This window comes from Pinus tabuliformis, chromosome 2_2 (genome assembly GCF_031772625.1).
Source record: "Pinus tabuliformis cultivar Carrire ecotype Pingquan chromosome 2_2, CPIR1, whole genome shotgun sequence".
Classification (NCBI taxonomy): Eukaryota; Viridiplantae; Streptophyta; class Pinopsida; order Pinales; family Pinaceae; genus Pinus; species Pinus tabuliformis.
This window is the reverse complement of record NC_142300.1, coordinates 860,204,024-860,217,097: the sequence shown is the minus strand read 5'-3', so window position 1 is coordinate 860,217,097 and position 13,074 is coordinate 860,204,024.

Genomic DNA, 13,074 nt, shown 5'->3' with positions numbered 1-13,074 from the left:
AACTAGAAGAAAACGATGATGACATCGCCAAGTTAAAATAATAAATCACTTCTCTTAAGGCCCAATCGTGTGAAGTAACATAGATGATGAAATAAATGGAGATCATTCTATCAAAGAAGGATGAAGACTTCAAGAAAATGAAGGAAGAAATTGTCTTTCTTAAAAAAGTAAGTTGACTTGCTAAACAAGAACTTGAAAAGTTCTCAAACCCTAGATGACTTCCTAAGTCATCAAAGGTCTCCCCTCAATAAATTAGGTCTTGGCTATGCAGGTGAATCCTTAAGCAAGAACGATGCAAACCCTAATTCTTCAAACAACAAGGATGTGAGGAAGCCTGGAAGAAATGTCGATGCTCCTAGTTCCAACAAAGGCAAGGAGAAGAGTCAAGACAACTATGGAAGAACCCTCCTCCAAGAAGAAATGCAGATGGTGTCAAGGATGCAATAAGCAATGGTTATCATCAAAGGATCCCAAGGCAAAAAGTATTCAGAATTACATCAAGGAAACCTTCTTCTCCCAGGTACCAAAGTATATTTCTTGGTTATTGTTATTCTTGCACAAACTTTGGGCACATGTCAAAAGATCGTAGGGCCTATAACAAAGATAAATATAATGGTCCCCGTCAATCTCCAAGAAGCAATTTTGCAAGAAGAAGTCATGAATTCTTATTCACGAACAACATATAGTGCTTCAAGTGTCATAACATTGGACATATGTCACGTGATTGTAACTTGAATTGGGCCCCTACACAAGGAAGAACCATGCCAGAGAAGAAAGATATACATTTATTGAGAAGGAAGGAAATTGAATCCGGAAGTCCCTTGAAAACTCTATCCAACAACACATGTTGTTGACTTGATGAAGTCATCCTTGATATTCCAAGTATTTGATGGGGAGATTCTGCCAAAAGGAAGAGCATGCAAATAGTTAGGGGGAGCTTATGATGATTACGCATTCTTGCAGAAGCTATCCGTGAATGGGCCTTATGAAATCCTTGATCAGCTATATTGACAATCATTCTTTGATAGATCATTTCTCAGGAACACTCCATTGAAGAACATGATCTCTTATATATCCAATGGATTGTTGTTGAAGATATCTTCCACCTGATCACTAAGCAGGTAATATTTCCTAAACTAGAGGAGGTTGTGCAGACAGGGGGAGTTGGTTCATCACATAAAGGAATGTAAGCACATCTATCATGAACCACATTTCTAGAAGGAAGAACACCATGATAGGAGGAGTAACATACCCATGAAGAACTACTATTGATAAAGAAAAGAAGCATCTTGACAGGGGGAGTACTTAGGCACCCCGTTTTCCATTGATGTCAAAGGGGGAGAGAATGTTGGAAGGGCAAGAATATTGCCATCAATGAAAAAGGGGGAGATTGTTAATCAAGGTTGTCATTGATGTCAATATGGCATTGGTCGGGATGGAAAATATTCTTGTAGATGCCAGATGATGATGATGAAGATGTCAAAATTACTCTTGATGGAAGAAGTGCCAATCATGTACCTAATTATCTAGAAGCACTTGATGACCATTCTTGATGTACATAATTAGAAGACTGCCATTGTATCCCTATGACATACACTATCTTACCTCCAACAATCGTAATGAAAGAATACATGATGACATGTTCTACCTCCAATGATGTGAAGCCACAATCCTTGATTCTTACCTCCGTGATAAAAGATGACATGATGTTGCATTTGATTGATGACATATATCTGCACTATCTTGAGGACATGGTGACATGTTGACCCTATGAAGTAGAAGAAAAAACAATGAAGAAATCCATTCATGAAGGAGAAGCCCATCTATGAAAGAATATTGATGTCCTCCATTTCTGCACTAATGAATTACCAGTCTGATTAAAAAATATTTTTCTCAACTTTAGAGGCATAATCTCACCATGAGACCTACACCATCTTGAAGAGCATAATTTTAGCTTTCCAACGAGCTCTTACTTGTCCCGAAAATCCTAGTGGTTTGTGAGATATTGAATTTTTAAGACTAAGGAAAATTACACCTAACAGTGAGATGAACGATGCAAAGTTATATCAAGTTGGCCTCAATTCCAAAGGTCACATCCCTTCATTCTAGAGTCGAAATCACTATAAATATAAAGCGTAGACACTCATTTCAAGCACAAATTTTCGATTAAGATTTCAAAGAAGAAACAGAAGAAGGATAGGAGGCCTAGGAGGACAGAAAAGATATAGAAGCTATAAAGAGGACACAGGAGAATAAAAGGGAGAGATCAAGGGTAAAAGGATGAGTATTTTTCCAATGTTTGTAAGCAGAATGAGATCTCTAATGAAGGAAGTCTTATGGGAATATTTTTTGTGATATCCAAAGTCAAATTTATGGAGAAAGAAGGGCCTATCCAAATCTGACAGAGGCCTAATTTGGCCTTCTTGTGGCCTCCATCTAAAGATAATTCACACTCTATCTGAAGCCCATCTAAGTGAATTTCATGAGAAGTCAAGTGTGAAAATCTGACTGTATTGACTGCAGACGTGAAACATTTAATCGTTGGAACAAACTTGATCACGAGGCTTCTATTTGGCCTCTCTGAAGCAAACTTGCAAGCCTCGGAGGAAGATTGTTCAAGATTTCCATGCGACACAGGCATCCAAATCTGTGAAAATCCAAGTCTGAAGTAGGGGTAGTCTAAGGCATAATTCAAGACAGACTTAGGCCGCGTCTTGAAATTGGTCAACCTGTGTTGAGGTAGTATTTCTAAGATCGTAAGTGTATTTTTTCTTGTGCTTTCCAAAGTCAATTTGAAGGAGAAACTGTTAGCTATCCAAGACAAATTGAACCTTGATCCGAGGCTGTTCAAACAACCATTGAAAGGGAAATTGGAAGGTGTGTAAGGGAGATTAAATCTCTTCTCGGTTAGCAGAATTCTCAGAACTAGTGCAGTACTAAAATCTTGGTGCAATGTCGAAGTCTTAATGCAAGAACATTGGTGCATAATTGGTGAAGAAGTGTGGTGCAGAATAGATGATGCAATATGGTGTATAAATCATTGTGTAGAAATATTAGAACAATTTGAACAGTCGCTTGGTGCAGTGTGGTGAAAGGACATTTGTAAAGAAGAATTGTCACAATCTAGTGCTGAAGTCTTGGTGCAACAGTGGTCCAGTAGTCTTGAGATAATCTAGTGTTGAAATATTGGTGCAGTGCAGAAGTCATGGTGCAAACCTTTGGAGGTAACTTGAAGTAATCTTTGGGACTAACCTTGGACATTATTTGAAGAAGGTTCAGAACTATTATTAGAGCTGGTGTAGAACTTGGTGCAGTTCATTGAAGACACATTGAAGTGTTGTATTGAAGATCATAACACAGTGTTGATGTCATGATGAGATAACTTGAAGAGATTGATTGGGTATTATGAAGAACAATGGTGACACTTTCTGAATGACAAGGTTGTCATTGATGATGTGACGTGGATACTAAGTTAAGGGATAATTGAAGATTGATAGGGCTCAGTTAAGAATACTTTGGGAGAGGTGAAACCAAACATATATTGACAAAGCGAAGCTATAGGATTGGTTTCCTTGGAGTTGGTGCTCCTAAAATCAAGGTTGGTGCCTTAGATAAGATAGGGTTGAAGCCCTAGAGGTTGGATCCTCACTAAAGTCCAAGTAGGTGCTTGACACATCTCAGGTTGGAGCCTGGGTGTCTTCTTCTAGGGTTAGAGCCCTTCTTATATTTTACTTGATTCATTTGTAAAGATTATATTAATAAAAGAATTTATTTCTATTGTTCATTTTGTGTTCTAAACATAAGTGATCTAATTGGTAAAAGTAACAATTTAAAAGAAATACTAATTCACCCCCCTCTCATTATTTCGAATAGGAACTTTGGATCTGTGAATCCAAAGCAAGGAAAAGGCGCTCAAAAACCAAGCCAAGGCAGGACTACTCAGGATAGCCTGTCAAAGCCGCAAGCAAAGAAAAACACCACTAAGACAAAGAAAGACACGAGAAAATGGTGTGTGTTCCATAAGAGCTCCACTCACAATACAAGTGAGTGTCGGGCCAAGTAGTCAATGTTGGTCGAGCTGAAGGCTTCCGAATCAGATGCAGGTTCCGACTATGAATTGGAACCCGATAAGGGTACTGTCAAAGGAAGCAGATCATTGATGTGGAGCCCAGTGCCATCATGGCCACCACAAAGATCAAGAAAATTGAGCCTGAAGATCCAGAGGAGGGTGAATGCCTCTTCCACTCACAAATGTGGGTGAAGGGTTCTCTACTGCGGTTCATGTTAGGATATTCCAACACATAAGAAATAGTTAAGTACAACTTGGTCTAGTGTAGAGTTAGGTAAAGTGTTTCTTTACTATGTACTTTTGTAACTTACAATCTGACGGTCATGATATGTTCTAGACATGAAGTGATTCGACGGTTCATTCTCTCTTCGGTATTACCGACACTTGATCTGTGGCTTAACACCTGATTGGTCCATGATCTCTATTTAAAGAGCATGGAGGGTCATTTGTAGGGTAACCGTTCATGAGAGAAGCTTATGTAAATTTTCATTATTTTACTAATAAATTGTCTGAAGTGGTCGTGTTGGCTCAGGCCGTGGACTGTTTCCCTCTTTGAGGGTTTTAACCATGTCAAGAATACCGATGTATTGATTTGTGATTTGTTTGTGAGCAGTGTCCTTTGGTGTTTTGTCTGAGGAACTTACCCTGTAAATTCCTACATGGTATCAGAGTTATTTGAGGGCCGCATCCCTTGATGATCCAAATCTGAAGCCGGTACAACTGCATCTGACTGTCGTTTCCTAGATCTACTGTTTCTGACTGCTTTCAGGCCGAGAGGACTGCTCTATTGTGTTAGGAGCATCTTTTCCAGTGAGGAACCCCTTTTGTTTCACGCGAAAAGGTTTCCAGCAGCCCTAGCTACGTCATTTTAAAGATTTGGAGGTATACAGTGTTCATTTGCAGTTCTAGCTATTCATCTATCTGTTTATCTCAGTTTATTTAGCTCTCTGGTTTTTTATTATTGGATATATACCTTTCATTTCTGTGTATACTCTTTTCCCTGCGACTCTGTGCGATCTAGGCAAATCAGAAACAGAAAGGAAGGATTTTTCTCATGTGTATGCTCTTTTCCGTCGTGCCTTAGTGTGATCTTGGAAAATCATAAACATTGAGGAAAATATTTAGTTTCTAGCTAAAGCTAACTTCAAGCCGTAAGGTTTGTTTTTTTTGTATGTCAGTGTTGGGTTTTGTGGTTTTTGTTTTGTAGGAAAAAAAGAAGAAGAGTTTTTTCAAGTAAACACGCACCCTAGAGCTTTAGTCCAAAAAAAAAAAAAAAAAAAAAAAAAAAACCTAGCTCACTTGGTCCAAAGTTACTTTATGAGAATAGAGGTCTTGAGTTCAAGTCTTTTTTTTGGTTGAGTTACTTTTTCAAAAAGCACATGTAACTTACGTTTTAAAGTTACTTTATGTAAAAGTGTTTTCACCCATTATAAAAAGTGAGTCACTTATAATTCTAAAGTCTCTTTATCTTTTATTTAAGTTACAATTTAGTGGGTAGCTCATAAAGTACCATTAGAAAGGGGGGAGATTTTTTTAAAATATAACATTATCATTCATTTCCATTGGAACACTCAGTTTCAACATCTACAGCTTCAGTTTCTGTTAAAATAGAAAGTCCATGCCAAGTTATTCTTGACAACACCAACTACTTCCAATGGTGGTCCTACATTGTGGATTTACTTAGAAGTAAAGGTCTTTACAGAATAGCCTCAGGCCAAGAAACTAAACCTCAAGATGAAGATAAGGCAGCCAAATGGGAAAATAGGCAAGATCAAGCACGTGGGTTGATAGGGATGTCTATTTTTCCAGAACTTAGATTCCATATAGCAGAACTTGATACTCCTAATGAAGCAATGAAACAACTCACTAGAGTTTTTGGAATTAAAAATGAAATTAGAGCTCATCAACTCGAAAATGAGTTGCTTACATTGGACCCCAATAATTTTTCTTCCATTGAAGATTTTTTGTCCAAGTTCAAGACCCTTAGACTTCTCTTCGAAGTTGTTAAGGTTAAGAAAGAAGATGGTAGCCTTATCTATTCCATTCTTACTAAGTTGGGACCAACCTACTCCGTGTTTGTTTCCACCTTCTATTCTACTAGAGAAGCCTTTATTTCTCAAGGACAAGACTACAAGTCCCCCTCTTTTGATGCCTTTTGTGGTTCTTTAATAAGAGAACAAGAAAAGCTCTTATATCTTGGTCTTCTTAATCTTGGAAACTCTTATAAGAAAGCCTTAGCCGCCCAATAGCAACTAAATTCGAAGAATCTTAAGAAGCAGTATCCTAAAAATAATGGTCCTAAATCAAACAAGGGTCCTAAGCAATTTCAGTCTCAAAATGAAAAATCATTTCAACAAAATGGTAAGGCAAATAAAAACAAAGGGAAGAAGACTAATAAACATTGCCACTTTTGTAATCAAGATGGCCACTTAGAATCCAAATGCTTTAAGAAGATGGAAGCCTTGGAAGCAACAATGAAGAAGCATAACATCCATTCAGAGCACTCTTCAACTTCAACTTCATCTTCATGAATAACACTTTCTACATGTGGTTGTCAAGCATCTCGGTCTGGTTATGCACTAAATGTATCTTTTTCTTCTCATTCTCATGAGTGGCTCATTGATTCTGGAGCTTCTTATCACATGGCCAAAAACAAAGCCATGTTTTCTTCTTTAAATGATTGTAACACCAAAAATATATATGTTGGTGATGATAAATCTCTCAGTGTTGTAGGGACTGGAACTGTTCATCTAGACAATGGTCAATTTAATGATGTATTATGTGTTCCAACCTTAACCTGCAACCTTCTATCTGTATATCATATAACTCATTCAGGTGAAGGTAAAATCGTTGAATTTTCACCTCACGATGTTGTAATAAAGGACCTAAGAGATCCTAGACAGATTTTAGCTACTGGCATTCATGATTATTCTACAAGGTTGTATAAGTTTAACAAATTTGGGTCATCAAATCTTCCCTCGATATTTGTTGCTCATAATGATGAAGTGAGCAAACTTTGGCATAAGCAATTTGTTCACTTTAACTATCGCTCCCTTTAGAATCTATGTAAAGAAAATATGGTGATAGGTCTTCCAATGGTATCTTGCAGAGATGGTGTTTGTTTCAGATGTGTACTCGGAAAACATCATTGGGATAGTTTTGAAAAACGTGTCTCTTGGCACGCCTCAACCCCTTTATAGCTTGTGCATAGTGATTTATGTGGTCCACTTCGAGTTGTTTCATTCTTTGGCTACAAGTATTTATTAACTTTCACAGATGATTTCTCTAGATGCGCTTGGGTATACTTCTTAAAACTCAAGAGTGAAGTATTTAACATGTTCTTGGCCTTTAAGACCTTTGTTGAAAAAAATTCTGGACATCAAATTCTTAAGCTAAGATCTGATAATGGCGGAGAATATGTTAACAACAAATTCATCAAATTTTGCACTGAGAATGGAATTCAAGTGCAACCTACTATTCCATATACTCCACAAAAAAATGGTGTAGCTGAAAGGAAGAATCACACTTTAAAGGAAATGGCTAATTGTATGCTTCAATCTAAAGGACTTAGTCTTAATTTTTGGGTAGAAACAAGTAACTGTGCAAATTACATAGTAAACCGCACTCCTACTAAGGTTTTAAAGAATATCACTACAGAGGAAGCATGGAGCTCAATGAAACCAGATGTAAGTCACTTTTGTGTTTTTGGAAGTGAAGCATGGGCCCATATTCCATATGAGAAACATAAATCTTTAAAACCTAAGAGTGAAAAATGTATTTTTGTTGGATATTCTGAAGATGTTAAAGGATATAGACTTATTCCACTTAAGTCCAAAAATGTTATCATTAGAAGAGATGTAAAGTTTGCTGAAAATATATCGGCCTATGAGCCTAGTTCGGCGGATGTGCCACGTCTCTCTATCCCTTCTACTTCTGAAAATATTTCTTCTTCAGATGATGAAAGCGAGGATGACAATCCTCCCCCACCTTCTTAGGATCCTCCTTCAGCTCCTCAGCTTCCAAAATGGGTTCGTTCTACTCGGGATGCAGCAGGTGCTCTTGCCGATGATCCTACAGATCAACGACATACACGTTCTTAGTTCGATAGAGCCTCTTCTTTACTGGCTCAAGCTTCAGTGAATTATGATCCTAACACCTTTGCAGAAGCTTTAGGCCATCCAGATTGGGACGCAACTATGAATGAAGAATATCGTTCATTATTGGCAAATGATACATGGGATCTTGTTCCTCTTCCAAAGGGATGAAAACTTGTTAGATGCAAATGGGTTTATAGTACCAAGTATGGACCAGATGGAAAAGTTGATAAACATAAAGCTCGTCTTGTTGCTAAGGGTTTTTCACAAGTTGAAGGCATTGAATACATTGAAATCTTCTCCCCTGTTGACAAAATGAACTCTATTCGCCTTGTTCTTTCCCTTGTTGCCTCCTTCAAATGGGAAGTTCATCAGATGGATGTTAAATCTGCCTTCTTGCATGGGGACTTGCATGAAGAAATCTATATGAAACAACCTACTGGCTTTATACAAACATAATCCAGCCTTGTATGTCGGCTTAAGAAATCCCTTTATGGTCTCAAGCAAGCCCCTCGGGCTTGGTATGCCAAAATGCATAGCTTTCTTTTAGAAACTGACTTTTCTAGGTGTCATTCTGACAATACTGTCTACACCAAGAAAGTGGCAAGTCTCTTATCATTCTTGTTCTTTATGTTTATGATCTTATCCTTACTAGTAGTGATCCCAACCTTATAAACCATGTGAAGTACAACCTTAAAAAGAAGCTTGAAATGACAGACTTAGGACATTTGCATTATTTTCTTGGTCTTCAAGTCTTGCAATCCAAGGAAAGTATTTCCCTTTCCCAGTCCAAGTATGCCTGTGATCTTCTACTACATTTTCACATGGAATACTGTAAGCCAACCCCTTCTCCCTTTCAATCTAGAGCCAAACTTTCAGTCACTTGTACTTCCCCTGAAGTTGATGCTACCTTACACTGTCAACTTGTAGGAAAACTTTTGTATCTGACCCATACTCGTCCTGACCTTTCCTTTGTTGTTGGCCTTATTGCTCGGTTTATGCGAAACCCACATGAAAGTCATTGGAAAGCAGCTAAAAGAATACTTTGTTATGTTTGAGGTATAGTTCAGTTTGGGATTCATTACAATGCAAAAGCATCTCCTCTATTGGTTGGTTTCACTGACTCTGATTGGGCTAGTGACCCTGATGATCGGAAGTCTACTGCAGGTTATGTGTTCACTCTTGGTTTAGGACCTATTACGTGGGATTGTAAGAAACAAAGTGCCATTTCTCTTTCTTCAGCAGAAGTAGAGTATCGTGGTGCCGTAGAAGCTAGTAAGAAAGCCTTGTGGCTTCATCAGATCTTGTCAGAGTTTGGCTTTCAGCAGCAACATCCGACTACACTTTGGTGTGATAATCAAAGTGCCATTCAACTATGCAAAGATCCAATCCAAAATCAGTGCAACAAACACATTAAATTGCACATGCACTTCATCAGAAAGCTCATTCATGACCATGTTCTTGAAGTACAATATTGTTCAACACATGATCAAGTTGCAGACATCTTTACAAAGGCTCTCATAGAGGCAAGGTTTACTAAACTTCAATTTATGGTTGGAGTTCAAGAAGTTGTCACTAAGGGGGGATAGGCTCTAATGCCTCCTTCCTTCTCCTATTGTGTCATATTTGTACATCCTTCAATCCTATCCCATGTTGTTTTTAAGGGGGGATGTTAGGATATTCCGACACATAGGAAATAGTTAAGTATAACTTGGTCTAGTGTAGAGTTAGGTAAAGTGTGTTTCTTTACTATGTACTTTTGTGACTTACAATCCGACGGTCACGATATGTTCTAGATATGAAGTGATTTGACGTTTCATTCTCTCCTTGGTATTATCAATACTTGATATGTGGCTTAACACCCGATTGGTCCATGATCTCTATTTAAAGAGCATGGAGGGTCATTTGTAGGGTAACCGTTCATGAGAGAAGCTTATGTAAATTTTCATTATTTTATTAATAAATTGCCTGAAGTGGCCGCATTGGCTTAGGCCATTGACTGTTTCCCTCTTTGAGGGTTTTAACCATGTCAACAATACTGGTGTATTGATCTGTGATCTGTTTGTGAGCGATGTCCTTTGGTGTTCTGTCTAAGGAACTTACCCTGTAAATTCCTACAGTTCATTGTCGACAACGGGAGCCAAAAGAACCTCATTTCAACAGAAGTTGTGAAGCGGCTCGGCCTAAAGACTACAACACATCCACAATCGTACACCATCGGGTGGCTTCACCAAGGACGAGATCTTCGCGTCAACCAACAGTGCCGCCTTCCCTACAACATCAAGCCCTTCAAAGATGAGGTACTGTGTGACGTTTCTCCTCTGGAAGTTTCTGATGTATTGTTAGGAGAACAATACTTGTGGAAGTGACATGTTGTATATGAGTCTATAACTCACTCTGTGATTATTACTTTGGCTAATCATTTGTACAGGATACCAGAGGTAGCCCCACCTACCGCCATCTATTTGATCACAGTAAAGAAATGCAATAAGATCATTTCCCAGACCAGGAAATTTCTCTTCCTTATGATTCGCCCCCAAGGCAAGAAGAAGGTTATGGCCATGACTTCTAGGCAGGGCTCCTCTGCACAGTAGCAACAAATGGACAAGGTCATGGAGGAGTATAAGGATCTTTTCATCTCACCCACAGGGGTACCTCTGTACTGTTAGGTCAAGCACTCCATCGATCTGACCCTAGAAGCGTCGCTACCCAATGGACCGATCTATCGACTCTCTGTTCTAGAGAATGATGAGATTAAGAGGCAGATTTAGGAACTACTGCAAAAATGGCACATCAGGCCAAGCTCATTCCCCTGTGGGAGCCCGATTGTATTGGTACAGAAGAAGGATGGGACCTGGAGGCTTTGTATTAACTATCGGGCGCTGAACAAGATCACTGTCCGGAATAGGTATCTAATATCGCAAATTGATGACCTTCTGGACCAACTCAAGGGGCCAAATATTTCAGCAAGATTGACTTGAAGTCAGGTTATCACTAGGTTCCTATCGAACCCTCCGATGTGTGGAAGATTGCCTTCAAACCCAAGGAGAGTCTTTTCAAATGGTTGGTCATGCCGTTCGAATTGATGAATGCCCCTACAACCTTCATGAGACTAATGTACGACATATTGCAGCCCTTCACCAATGCATTCGTGGTGGTGTATTTAGATGAAATCTTGATCTTCAACTAGAGTTGGGAAGAGCACCTCCACCATATTCGACAGGTCCTTTAAACCCTTTAACAACACAAGCTGTGTGCTAACTTGGAGAAATGCACCTTTGGCCTGACCTAGGTTCAATATCTAGGGTACATCACTGATGAGTAGGGTGTACATGTGGACCCCAACTCCAACCATTATAACAGAGCTTTGCAACTTTTTAGGTCTAGCCAATTTCTACCATAGGTTCATGTTGGGGTTCTCTCATATCACCTGGCCTTTAATTCAAGTCACCAAGGGCGAAGTGAAAACAAATTTCTTTTGGTCGGAAACCCAAAATGAGCTTTCTCCAAGTTGAATAATCACCTTTGTTCTACACCAGTGCTCACATTACCAGACCTGCAACAACCATTTGAGATCGAGACGGATGCCTATAATTATGCTATTGGTGCGGTTCTTACTCAACATGGGCATCCTGTGGCTTACCACAGTGAGATGATTTCAGACACAGTCCAAAAGTACCCCAATTATGACAAAGAAATGTATTCCATTGTGCAGGCCTACCGTCAATGGAAGCATTACATTCTAGGGAAGGAAAAAATTATCCACACAGACCACCAGCCTTTGCAGTTCATACGGACACAAGGGAAGTTGCAGAACGACCGTCATAAAAAATGGTCCACCTATCTGCGACAGTTCCATTTGAACATTAAGTATAAGAAGGGCAGCACCAATAATGTCGTTGATTGACTCAGCCGACAACCGGCCACGGTGCTAATCACTGTGCTCGACTCTTGTGGGCACGAGACATTGGGGTGGTCGCATCTTTACAAGAGCAATCCAGAATTCGGCAACATATACTAGACACTCCTGAAAGGGAAGCAAGCTCCAATTTTTCACCTTCAGGATGCAATGTTATGCCACTTGGGACACATATGTGTTCCTTCAAGTGAGCATGCCAAGATAATTTGGGAGGCACACTACAGTCGGGTTGCTAGACATTTCAAAGTAGAGAAAACAGTGGCAGTATTGCAAAAGTATTTTTATTGGCCGAAACTTCATCAAGATGTTGGGAAGTACTTTAGATCCTGCACCGTCTACGCCACTGCCAAACCAACCATTAAGAAGCAAGGCCTGTATACTCCTCTACCTACTCCTAGTCGGCCTTGGGAATCTATCTCCATGGATTATATGTCGGGCCTTCCTTCTACTAAGCACGAAAACGATTGCGTTTTCATGGTCGTTGACAGATTCTCTAAGTTGGCCATCATGGCAGCCTACGAGAAGAGTATCATAGTAGAGGCCACTGCTAAGCTCTTCTTTGAGCAAGTGTGGTTACACTTTTGGATCCCATAGTCCATTATCTCAGATTGGGACAATAGATTCCTAAGTGCATTTTGGTCAAGTCTCTGGTCGATGCTGGATACAAAACTTACTAAGTCCACGGGTTTCCATCCCCAAACTGATGGCCAAATAGATGTTGTCAACATGATGATCGTACAGATTCTGCGCATGTACAACTCGAAGCATCCACCCACATGGGATGAAAGTATCCCCCATGTCCAACACAGCTACAACAGAGCTCTCCATAACTCAACATGCCACAACCCCTTTCAGGTAGGGTTGAGATTTCATCCATTATGCCCCATTGATGTGGCCATACCATTTGCTGCCACTCAGGTAGATTTGGGTCACTTGTAGTCCGAAGCTAAAAGGGCTAACAACTTCATTGAGCGCATTCAACACATCCGTCA